This window comes from Microtus oregoni, unplaced genomic scaffold, assembly GCF_018167655.1.
Source record: "Microtus oregoni isolate MIOR12 unplaced genomic scaffold, Mior012 000004F_ref0000308, whole genome shotgun sequence".
Lineage (NCBI taxonomy): Eukaryota > Metazoa > Chordata > Mammalia > Rodentia > Cricetidae > Microtus > Microtus oregoni.
The window spans coordinates 9,436,811-9,448,439 of NW_024543063.1; positions in this window are offsets into that span (position 1 = coordinate 9,436,811).

The window sequence follows — 11,629 nt, forward strand, 5'->3', positions numbered from 1 at the left end:
CAGAAGGATCCAGGCTATGAGGGCTCATGCCTGCCCTGCCCTAGCTCTTGAATGTGAGCAAGGCTCCCTGTTGGTAGGGCTTCAGCAGTTAGAACAGTCTTCGCCTAAGGGGATGTAGGCCTTAGCCCGGAGGCTGGGAGGAAACTGCTTTACCTGAGGGACAGAGGCTAAGGGGACTGTGCCCACGGTGAGCAGTCCTAAGGGGGGGGGGGGGGGGAGGGATGTTGGCCTTAGCCCTGAGGCTGGGAGGGAACTGCTCTATCTGAGGGAGAGAGGCTGGGGGGGGGGGGGTGGATTGTGGCTGGTCCACCCTTCACTGAGCTCTCTGCTTGCCTTCAGGGCCCACACCTGGACGCCTCATTCTCTAGGCAGTTGGAGCCCTCTTGCTATGAAAAGGCTCATTACAAAGGTAGCTTGGGTAAGGTGCGGAATGTACTGCCCCCTCTCAAGATCCACGGGGATCAAAGTGTTGAGCTGTGGTCTTCCTCAGGCCTAGAAAGGACTCATAAAGAGACATATTCTCAGATGTCTCCATAGGAAATTCTTCCCTTCCCCTCCTCTTCCTTTATTTTATTTATTTATTTATTTATTTATTTATTTATTTATTTATTTATTTTAAAGCAGTCAATGTTATCTTCTTTATTTATTATGTATACAATATTCTATCTGTATGCCTGAAGGCCAGAAGAGGGCGCCAGACCTCTTTACAGATCGTTGTGAGCCACCATGTGGTTGCTGGGAATTGAACTCAGGACCTTTAGAAGAGCAGGCAATGTTCTTAACCACTGAGCCATCTCTCCAGCCCCCCTCTTCCTTTATTTTTATTTCTTTTTATTTTATTTTCTTTTGAGACAGGGTTTCTCTATGTAGCCCTGGCTGTCCTGGAACTCACTCTGTAGACCAGGCCGGCCTTGAACTCAGAGATCTGCCTGCCTCTGCCTCCCCAGTGCTGGGGTTAAAGGTGTGCCCCACCACTGTCAAGCTATATTTATTTTTTATTTATATGTTTGAGAGTTTTACCTGCATGGATGTCTGTGTACCGCGTGTGCCTGGTGCCTGAAGAGGCCAGAAGAGGGCATCAGAGCCCCTAGAACTGCAGTTACAGATGTATGTGAGTTGCCATGTGGGTGCTGGAAAGCAAATCTACATCCTCTGTAAGAACATCAAATACCAACTCTCCAGCCTTGAGACTGTGCTTTCCTTAGGTCCTTGAACACCCAATAGGCAGGAGTAGGTCCCCCACTGGCTGGTACCATCTCAGCCCCCCATTCTCCTCCCACTGGAGCTGGAGCAGGTACCCTGCCGGCTGGTCCCATCACAGCCCTCCATTCTCTCCCACTGGAGCAGGAGCATCTCTGCCCACTGTGCCTGGCTGGGACTTAACAGCGGGACCCTGCAAGCAGCTGGTGACTTCTCAAGAACAAGATGACAGCATAGGGGACTTGACCCATCTGCTCCCTGGCCCTTTGATGGTCCCTGGTGGCACCCACAGACGCTTTCCAGAATGGGTCTGTATGAGAATTTAATTTAAAAACAAAACACCCACCAATTATATCTAGATAAAAAAAAAAAAACTCTACGAAAGTGCTGCACCTGGTCTACAGCTGTACAACTTCCAGCCCTGGAGGGAGGTGAAGAAGAAAAAGAAGACAAGTTGCCTTGTCTGCCCTGGAGCTCACTCTGTAGACCAGGCTGTCCCAGAATTCAAAGATCTGCCTGTCTTTGGCTCCTGAGTGCTGGGATTAAAGGTGTGCACCACGGAGCCTGGCTGCACACATAATGTATGTTATGTACGATGGGGATGCAGCTTGTTGGTAGACTCCCTAGCACACAGGAGGCCCTAGCATTGCAAGTTAAGCGTGGTGGTGCCTGTAAATTCTAACACTAGAGAAGTAGCAGTAGAAGGATCAGAAGTTCAAGGTCATCTTTGGCCACGTAGTGAGTTTGGGGCCAGCCTGGGCTACATGAGATCCTGTTTCAAAAACAAAACACAGGCTGGGCGATGGTGGCGCACGCCTTTAATCCCAGCACTCTGGAGGCAGAGGCAGGCAGATCTCTGTGAGTTCGAGGCCAGCCTGGTCTACAAGAGCTAGTTCCAGGACAGGCTCCAACGCCATAGAGAAACCCTGTTTCGAAAAAAAAAAAACAAAAAAACAAAACAAAACAAAAAACCACAGCAAATGGTACACCTTCTTTTTCTTTTTCAGTCCCAAGTCTGAGACTCTGAGTCTTCAGTACTCATCATGGTTGTTGTCATGGCACACAAAAGTCCTCAGCTCTGAGTGAATTCCTTTTTTTGAGAAGCAAACCTGAGGACTTTACCTATGGCCCACCTGCAGAGGCATCTACAGGTGCTTTGGGACCAGGGAAGAATTGCAGGAAAACACCCAAGGAGCAGCATTTGCTGTGTGTTGTGTTGGGCCCCTGTTGAAAAGGACTGTGGATCTCAGGGTCACACCCACAGGTAAGAGTGTTCCCTCGTGGGAGTGGTAGGCAGGCTTGGTGTCAAGGGAGGAGAAGGGGCAGTCGGTGGTGGAAGGCGGAAGGAGAAGCCCAAGAGTTCCTCTGGTTCTGAGTGTCACATCTGTCCCTCCGACTGGGGAAACATCTCGGATGGCCTTAACCAATTCACCTTGGGTCCCTGACCCCTGCGACAGTGCCCGGCATACTTTGTACAAAACAAAACAAAATAAAGGGGAAGAGTTAAGAATAGTGGAAGTGAACATTTGTGCTGGTGTGTGTGTGTGTGTGTGTGTGCTGGTGTGTGTGTGTGTGTGTGCTGGTGTGTGTGTGTGTGTGTGTGCTGGTGTGTGTGTGCTGGTGTGTGTGTGTGTGTGTGCTGGTGTGTGTGTGTGTGTGTGTGTGTGTGCTGGTGTGTGTGTGTGTGTGTGCTGGTGTGTGTGTGTGTGTGTGCTGGTGTGTGTGTGTGTGTGTGTGTGCTATAAACCCTGCACTTGGGAAACTGAAGCAAGGATTTTGAATTTGAGACCAGCCTGCATTAACCCTCTCTCAAAATGTATATTTCACTCAATCTTAGTGGGCTTCATCACTTATGTTACAGAGGCTGATGGTATAGCTCAGTGGTAGAGCAAATTTCTAGGCCTGGGGTTGAGGCAAAATAAAAACAAACCAGACTATATTTTCCCGAATGGACAGTTACTATTTAAAAAAAAATAAGGGTGGTGGGGGTGGGTGCTGTAGAGATGACTGGTTAAGTGTGCTTTCCCAGGGGACCTGAGTTCAGTTCCCAGCACCGACATCAGGCTGCTCATAATCACCTGTGTAACCTCAGCTGTAGGAGATCCGATGCCCTAATTCGGCTCCCTCAGATATCTGGGCACACAGAGACACGCAAGCAAAAATGAATCTTTAAAAAATAGATGATCTCTGCTTTTGTACTAGAAGAGCTCAGCCATTTTCATGCATTAAAAGTCCTAGCAATGCACTGCCTGATCCACTTGCTAGCTTTGCGATAATGAGACGTGTGAACGCGTCATTGCGCCTCCTGGGTTTTTGTCTAGTTACCCTGCAGTTCCCACCTGCCACTTTTCTACACTCAGCAAAAGTGGTCTTTTTCTTCTTCTCCCCAAGTAATCACAAAGTTGTTCTACTATTTACTATTTACTTTCTTTTTTCTTTTCTTTTTTTTAAAATTTATTTATTAAAGATTTCTGTCTCTTCCCCGCCACCGCCTCCCATTTCCCTCCCCCTCCCCCAATCAAGTCCCCCTCTCTCGTCAGCCCAAAGAGCAATCAGGGTTCCCTGCCCTGTGGGAAGTCCAAGGACCACCCACCTCCATCCAGGTCTAGTAAGGTGAGCATCCAAACTGCCTAGGCTCCCACAAAGCCAGTACGTGCAGTAGGATCAAAAACCCATTGCCATTGTTCTTGAGTTCTCAGTAGTCCTCATTGTCCGCTATGTTCAGCGAGTCCGGTTTTATCCCAGGCTTTTTCAGACCCAGGCCAGCTGGCCTTGGTGAGTTCCCGATAGAACGCTATGTTCAGCGAGTCCGGTTTTATCCCAGGCTTTTTCAGACCCAGGCCAGCTGGCCTTGGTGAGTTCCCGATAGAACATCCCCATTGTCTCAGTGTGTGGGTGCACCCCTCACGGTCCTGAGTTCCATGCTCGTACTCTCTCTCCTTCTGCTCCTGATTTGGACCTTGAGATTTCTGTCCTGTGCTCCAGTGTGGGTCTCTGTCTCCTTTCATCGCCTGATGAAGGTTAATATTCAGGAGGATGCCTATATGTTTTTCTTTGGGTTCTCCTTCTTATTTAGCTTCTCTAGGATCACTAATTATAGGCTCAATGTCCTTTATTTATGGCTAGAAACCAAATACGAGTGAGTACATCCCATGTTCCTCTTTTTGGGTCTGGCTTACCTCACTCAGGATAGGGTTTTCTATTTCCATCCATTTGCATGCAAAATTCAAGAAGTCCTTGTTTTTTACTGCTGAGTATACTCTAATATGTATATATTCCATACTTTCTTCATCCATTCTTCCATTGAAGGGCATCTAGGTTGTTTCCAGGTTCTGGCTATTACAAACAATGCTGCTATGAACATAGTAGAGCATATACTTTTGTTTTATGATAGGGCATCTCTTGGGTATATTCCCAAGAGTGGTATTGCTGGGTCCAGGGGTAGGTTGATCCCGAATTTCCTGAGAAACCGCCACACTGCTTTCCAAAGTGGTTGCACAAGTTTGCATTCCCACCAGCAATGGATGAGTGTACCCCTTTCTCCACAACCTCTTCAGCAAAGGCTATCATTGGTGTTTTTTATTTTAGCCATTCTGACAGGTGTAAGATGGTATCTTAAAGTTGTCTTGATTTGCATTTCCCTGATCGCTAAGGAAGTTGAGCATGACCTTAAGTGTCTTTTGGGCATCTGAACTTCTGTTGAGAATTCTCTGTTCAGCTCAGTGCCCCATTTTATTATTGGGTTGATTAGCCTTTTACGGTCTAGTTTCTTGAGTTCTTTATATATTTTGGAGATCAGACCTTTGTCAGTTGCAGGGTTAGTGAAGATCTTCTCCCAGTCAGTAGGTTGCCTTTGTGTCTTAGCGACAGTGTCCTTTGCTTTACAGAAGCTTCTCAGTCTCAGGAGGTCCCATTTATTCAATGAGGCTGCTGGGGTTATACGTAGGAAGTGGTCTCCTGTGCCCACGTGTTGTACAGTACTTCCCACTTTCTCTTCTATCAGGTTCAGTGTGTTCAGACTGATATTGAGGTCTTTAATCCACTTGGACTTGAGTTTTGTGCATGGTGATAGATATGGATCTATTTTCATTCTTCCACAGATTGACATCCAGTTTTGCCAGCACAATTTGTTGAAGATGCTCTTTTTTTCCATTGTATACTTTTAGCTCCTTTATCGAAAATCAGGTGTTCATAGGTTTGTGGGTTAAAGTCAGGGTCTTCTATTCGATTCCATTGGTCGACTTCTCTGTTTTTATGCCAATACCAAGCTGTTTTCAAAACTTTTTTTTTTTTTTTGAGACAGGGTTTCTTTGTGTTGCTTTGGAGGCTGTCCTTGAAGACCAGGCTGGCCTCGAACTCACAGAGATCCACCGGCCTCTGCTGGGATTAAAGGCGTGCGCCACCACTGCCCGGCTACTATTTACTTTCATGTAAAGCTAACGAATAAACAAAACAAACAAACAAAAAACTTGCCTCGCATGAATGAAGCTCTGGGTTTGCTTCCCAGTACCTCAAAAAGAGATTGAACTAATACATTTTATTTTTAATTTAATAAAGTCAAAATACCTGTCTAGTGTAGTGACATACACCTGCCATCTCAACACTTGGGAGGTGGAAGCAGAATGAGTTCAGCGTCATCTTCTACCATAGTTAGATGGGAGGAAGACCCAATATCAAAATAGAGGCGAGTCGGAAGGGAGATAGAGGGAAGAGGAGAAAGTTTCTAAAGGGCCTGCCTCTGTGAAAATGGAGCGATCTGGCGCTCCCCTGCTTTGAAGTATGGGGTCAGCGCAGATGCAGATGCAGGCGTTGCCCAGGGCGGTACCAGCCAGCTCTGTCCCCATTTCCCTAGGCGACCAGGCGTGGGACGCAGAGGATTAAGGTAAGGAAACCGCTTCATTCACGGACAGGTAAGATCTATTGTAGATTTCAGTACGCCTGGAGGATCGTAGGAGGCGATCTCGCAGGCTTTCCAGACTTTGAGAGTTTTTAGATCCTCTTTAGAAGACCGGCCTGGGCAGACATTTAAGATTGCAGGCTGCCCTGCGGAAATTGGAATCCCGGAGCGCCCCCTAGTGGAGACACTAGGGCATGGCCATGCACCCGGTGGGGACGGGACCAAAACCAACCTAGGTTGAGGAGGGGTAGCAAAGACTTTATCCAAGGGCAAGGGCACCCGCCCACTTTGCTTTTTTAAAAAGACTCACGTCGAAGGTGACGCTCTCTGAGCCACAGTTCCTGACCTGAAGAGAAACTGCGGAGACGAAGACTTAACCAGTCGCTGTTTCCTCACTTCAATTCAAGAACACACCAGGCCTGTTTATATTCTCAGAGGGAGATGGTTTTATACTCACACAAATTCAACATGCACTGTGATAAATCGCAAGAAAGAAGGAAAAGGGCAGCAGGAACACATCACAGGAGGCCAGGGTGGGTTTTCTGGAGGAGGCAACATTAGAACTGGGGCCTGGTGTGGTGAGTTTGGTAACAACATACTGCAGGGCTGGTCCATTGTTGGGGGTCACTAAGCACAGCTCACTGCTATGGGTGGTGGGGTGCATCGACAAAAAGGAATTCTAGTTCCAGTTTTCGCTAAGGAATGTTAGTTGGAGATCCATTTAAAATGGAAATTTGGAGAATTCTAGCATCTTTGCCCTTGTTAAACCTATTTATAGTGTCTGTTCTTCAGACTATAGGTCGTTCTCCACTTCCTCCTGTGTCAAGGAATTTTTATTGGATACCAAACGTTGTGAAATTTATGGTTTTGACTGGTAGACTATGCTGTCGGTCTTTAAAGAGCGTCGGGGCTTTTACGGCGAGCAGACCCTTCACTTGGAAATTGCTCCAGTCTTTTGAAGACTTGTTTTCAAGCCTTTCAGGATGGGTGGGAAGCAGCCTTTCCTTCTCGGCTAATGCCACCTCACTTTCCAGGTGTGGCCCTCCATCACTGTGTACCTGACTCAAGTCTGAGTCGGCCACCTGGAACTGGAGCGCTTCCCCACTCGTGAACACTACAGTTGATCCTTCGCTGCCAGGGGCCCTTGTTGCCACGGTCTTCTCTCCTCTCAGCAGCTGGGAGGCTGAGGCAGAAGGATCGCCGAGAATTCAAGGACAGCCAGGGCTACAAAGAGACCCTGTCAGTAAATGATTGCTATTAATAATAATACAAGTGGAGAGTAGCTGAGGAAGATACATGGACCTCTGGCCTCTTCACATGTATTCAAGGGTGTGCACATATAAATACATTGTTTTTTATTTTTATGTGCATTGGTGATTTGCCTGCATGTCTGTCTGTATATCAGGTAACCTGGAACTGAAATTACAGACAGTTGTGAGCTGCCACGGGGTGCTGGGAATTGAACCCAAGTCCTCTGGTAGAACAGCCAGCTCTTAACCGATGAGTCATCACTTCAGACCCTGTTTGTTTTCTGAGACAGCACCTCTCTATTATGTAGCTCTGGCTGTTCTGGAACCTGAGATGGAGATCAGGCTGGCCTTGAACTCCGAGATCCGCCTGCCTCTGCCTCCCGAATGCTGGGATTAAAGGCGTGCGCCACCACTGCCCGGCTAAATAGTTTTTTAAAGTACAAAACAAAACCACAGAAAGGAAATCCGCGGAGTGATCCTGCTGTTGTCACTCTCTAGCAAGGGCACAATGCTACGCGTACCTTCGGGTAGGCCACTCTCAGCACGAGGAACAAGCACACTTCCTGAAGCAATTCCTTCTGTCTGCCCCTATCATCTGGGGCCCTGACTTGTTCATGCACAGAAGAGCCATACTGGAGTCATGATAACTAACAGAAGTGCTAGCAGGGTCCGTGGATGTCTTCACTGCTTGTGTTTGCTTGTCCTGATTCAGTGAGACCAAGAACAAACCCTAAAACCACAACCTATAATTATACTATAGGATCAATTATTAAGCATGTCAGGGCTGATGCCTGCTGTAAGCATTTTGTGGTCAGTTTTTGTTGGATTTTAGACATAAATAGCATAGGTTGTTTTGGAATTTTTGTTGTTGGCTTTGGGAGATGGTTTCTCTGGGTAGTCCTGGTTGTCCTGGAACTCACTCTGCAGACCGAGCTGGCCTCAAACTCACAGAGATCTGCCTGCCTCTTAAGCTCTTCTTCTTCTTTGGTTTTCAAAACAAGGTTTCTAGGTGCAGTCCTGGCTACCCTGGAACCCAGGCCGGCCTTGAACTCAAGAGATACAGCTGCCTCTGCCTCCTGAGTGCTGGGATTAAAGTTGTGCATCACAATGCCAGGCTAGTCATTTTAATATAGTAGTGAGGAGGTAGTATTTTTAAATTATCTGTGTTCTTAATTCAGTGAAAACAAACAAAACCAAACCTGAAATCACTGTATGGTATAAAAGAATGAACACAATATTAAAGCCACTCCCTTGGTGACTTGTCAAATAGGGACTGTGTGGCCTTATAATCACATTACACAGTAGAAAATATCACATGTGTAGGGCAGGACAGATGCTTAGTGTAAGAACACTGGCTGCTCTTGCCGAATATCTGAGTTCTGCTCGCAACTGCCTGTAACTCCAGTTCCAGGGGATCTGGTGCCATCTCCTGGCCTCCAAGGGCATCTACACCCACATGCACATACCCCAAAACAGGTACAGCAACCGGTACTCTTAACCACTGAGCTAATCTCCAGCCCCCAAAGGCTGACTTTTAAAACTATTTATTTATTGATGCCACAGTGCATGTATGGAAGTCAGAGGACAATTTACAGGAGTTGATTCTCTCCTTCCACCATGTGGGTTCTGGGAACCAAACTCAGGTTGTCAGGCTTGGCTTTTTTACCCACTGAACCCAGAGGCCTCCTCTTTAATAGTTTATATGTCTTGTATTTGCTTCCCTTCTTCACACTTAACTCAAGTCTGTTTAAATAAATGTTCTGGGTCAGCAAGGTAGCTCAGCAGACCAAAGTGCCTGGCATTTATGCAGAGACTGAGTTCGAGCCCCAGAACTCAGAGTGAAAGAGGAAACTAAATCTAAAAGTTGTCCTGATTTCCACACTCACATACGCTCTTGCACTCACAAACGCATGCACCACAGATAAAATATTTAAGTGTGTCATTTAACCATTAGGAGAAAAGAACCGTTTCTCTGTGTAAGCAACAACAATGGAGTGTTAAAAGAACATTCTCATTTCCTATCTGCAAAGCAGTACTTTACAGAAAAAAAATGCAGTTCTCACTTATCCTTCACTGCTCCCGAGTCCTGGAGTGTGTCCAGCATGGCTGAGGTGCACCTGCAGGGTGCAATGAACACGGGCACGTCCTCCTGACAGTCCTTAGCTGTGTGTACACTCGGCAGTGTGTCGACAACTGTGTACTGACAGGAATCCAACATGCCACGACTATTCCCACCCCATGCCAATCTCCAGCAACTCATTTCCTGTCTCCATAGCCTTTCCCATTCCAGAGTGTCATGGAGTTATAAGGGCATTGGAGGGAACGTGTCTCTTTATGGTTTGTTAGTCCTTTTCTCTTTATTGATGAATCTTACCTCGTTATATGTATCTAGCAGTTTGTTTAATTTGGGGATTCTGTTTTTGTTTTGCTTTAGGACAACCTATGCAGCCAAAGCTATTTTTGCTTTTGTGATCCTTCTGCCTAAGTCTTCTGAGTTCTGAGATTATAGGCATGTATCACCATGCCATTTTCTTTCTCTTTTTTGGAAATAAGAAATAAAGGATTGTGGCTCATGCCTGGAATCACAGAACTTGGGAGGCCGAAACAGAAAGATCAAGATCAGCCTGTGTTACATGGCAAGACCCTGTCTCAAAAAAAAAAAAAAAAAAAAAACAAAAAAAAAACAAAAAAACCCAAACCCAAAAAACTGGAAAGCCATTTAGAGAGGGCGACAAACCTTGTGGCGAAGAGTGGATGCTGGTTCTGTGTCAAGGGCAGGCCTGTGGGTGGCCAGAGTAGGCAATCAACATGAGCCCTGGGCAGCCAGGGTAGGCAATGAACGTGACTCCTAGGCTCGGGCTATCTGGGAGGAATGGTGGGGGGTATGACAGGTGCTGGTGCTCCTGAGATCTGTCCCAGGCCTTTGAGACTTCCTGCTGGGCTCATAGAAGTCACACACCACCCCTTTCTACCTCTTCCTGGCAGAGGTAGTTACGAAAAGCTGGCCACAGACATCTTTTTATAAATACACTGCACAGCTTTCCCAGGAGACCAAGAACTAAAAATTTAGTATATTCTTAGCCAAACTGGCAGGCTGCTTGGCTGTTGGGACTCTATTCACCAGCTGACACCATTTGTCTGATACCATTCTTGAATAAAGCTTCAAAAGTCATCTGGTCAGCCAGCAGTGGTGGCACACTCCTTTAATCCCAGCACTCAGGAGGCAGAGGTAGGTATATCTCTTAAGTTCCAGGCCAGCCTGAGCTACAGAGTGAGTTTCAGGCCAGTCACAGAGAGACTCTGCCTTGAAAAACAATTAAAAAAAAGCCACCTGGCCATCTGATCTACCCTTACAATGACCACTTGAGACCTCCTGGGCAAATCTCCGATAGGTGATCTGTCCTCTGCTGTTCTTCCCAGGTCTAGCCAGCCTCTTCATTGACAGCTCAAATGCTCAGGAAGGTTTACTGAAACCTAAAGCCCCTCTTCCTTGTTGAGCAACGCAGGCATTAATAACCCTTACTCTGGCATTGGTCCCTCCTCCAGGCCAAGTGCAGGGGCCTCAGGAGCACTGAAGAGCCCTGTGCAGTTCACCTGAAATGCTGCCCAGCAGATGTACGACTTCCCCAGCTTCCAACCATGAACAGCCATTTCTATGGGGTTAGCGCTGGATTTCCTTCTGTCTTCACTGCAATATTCTGTATCTTCAGCTGAGGATAGTTAACAGCATTCTTTGGATGTTAAATATGTAAGTTGAGGCTGGACACGCCTTTAACCCCAGCACTTAGGAACCAGAGGCATGAGGTTAATGGTAAATTCAGGGTCAGACTGGTCAACAAGGTGAGGTCCTGTCCAATAAAACAGTAGTAAAAATGTAAAAATGAATTATGACAATCGGAGGGCTAAAGATGTGGCTCAGTTGGAAGAGTATTTGACTAGCATGCACGAAGTCCTGGGTTTGATCCCCAGTACTGCAAAAGCTGACCAGGAATGGCGGCACATGCCTGTACTCACAGCTTTTGGAAGACAGAGGCAGGAGACTCAGAAGTTCAAAGTCAACCTCTACTATAGTGTTTGAGGACAGCCTCGGCTACATGGAACTTGTCTTTCTCTCAAAAAATTAAGAAAGCAATCCAGACAAATTTCATACTAAATCTGTGTCAGTGCCATCTGCAGTACCCCACAAAGTTCTGGATGCACTGCGAATGGAGGACAGGAGCGCGCGATCCCACCTCCCCAGCATCCCCACTTCTCTTCATCAACAAGTCCACAGCCTGATCTT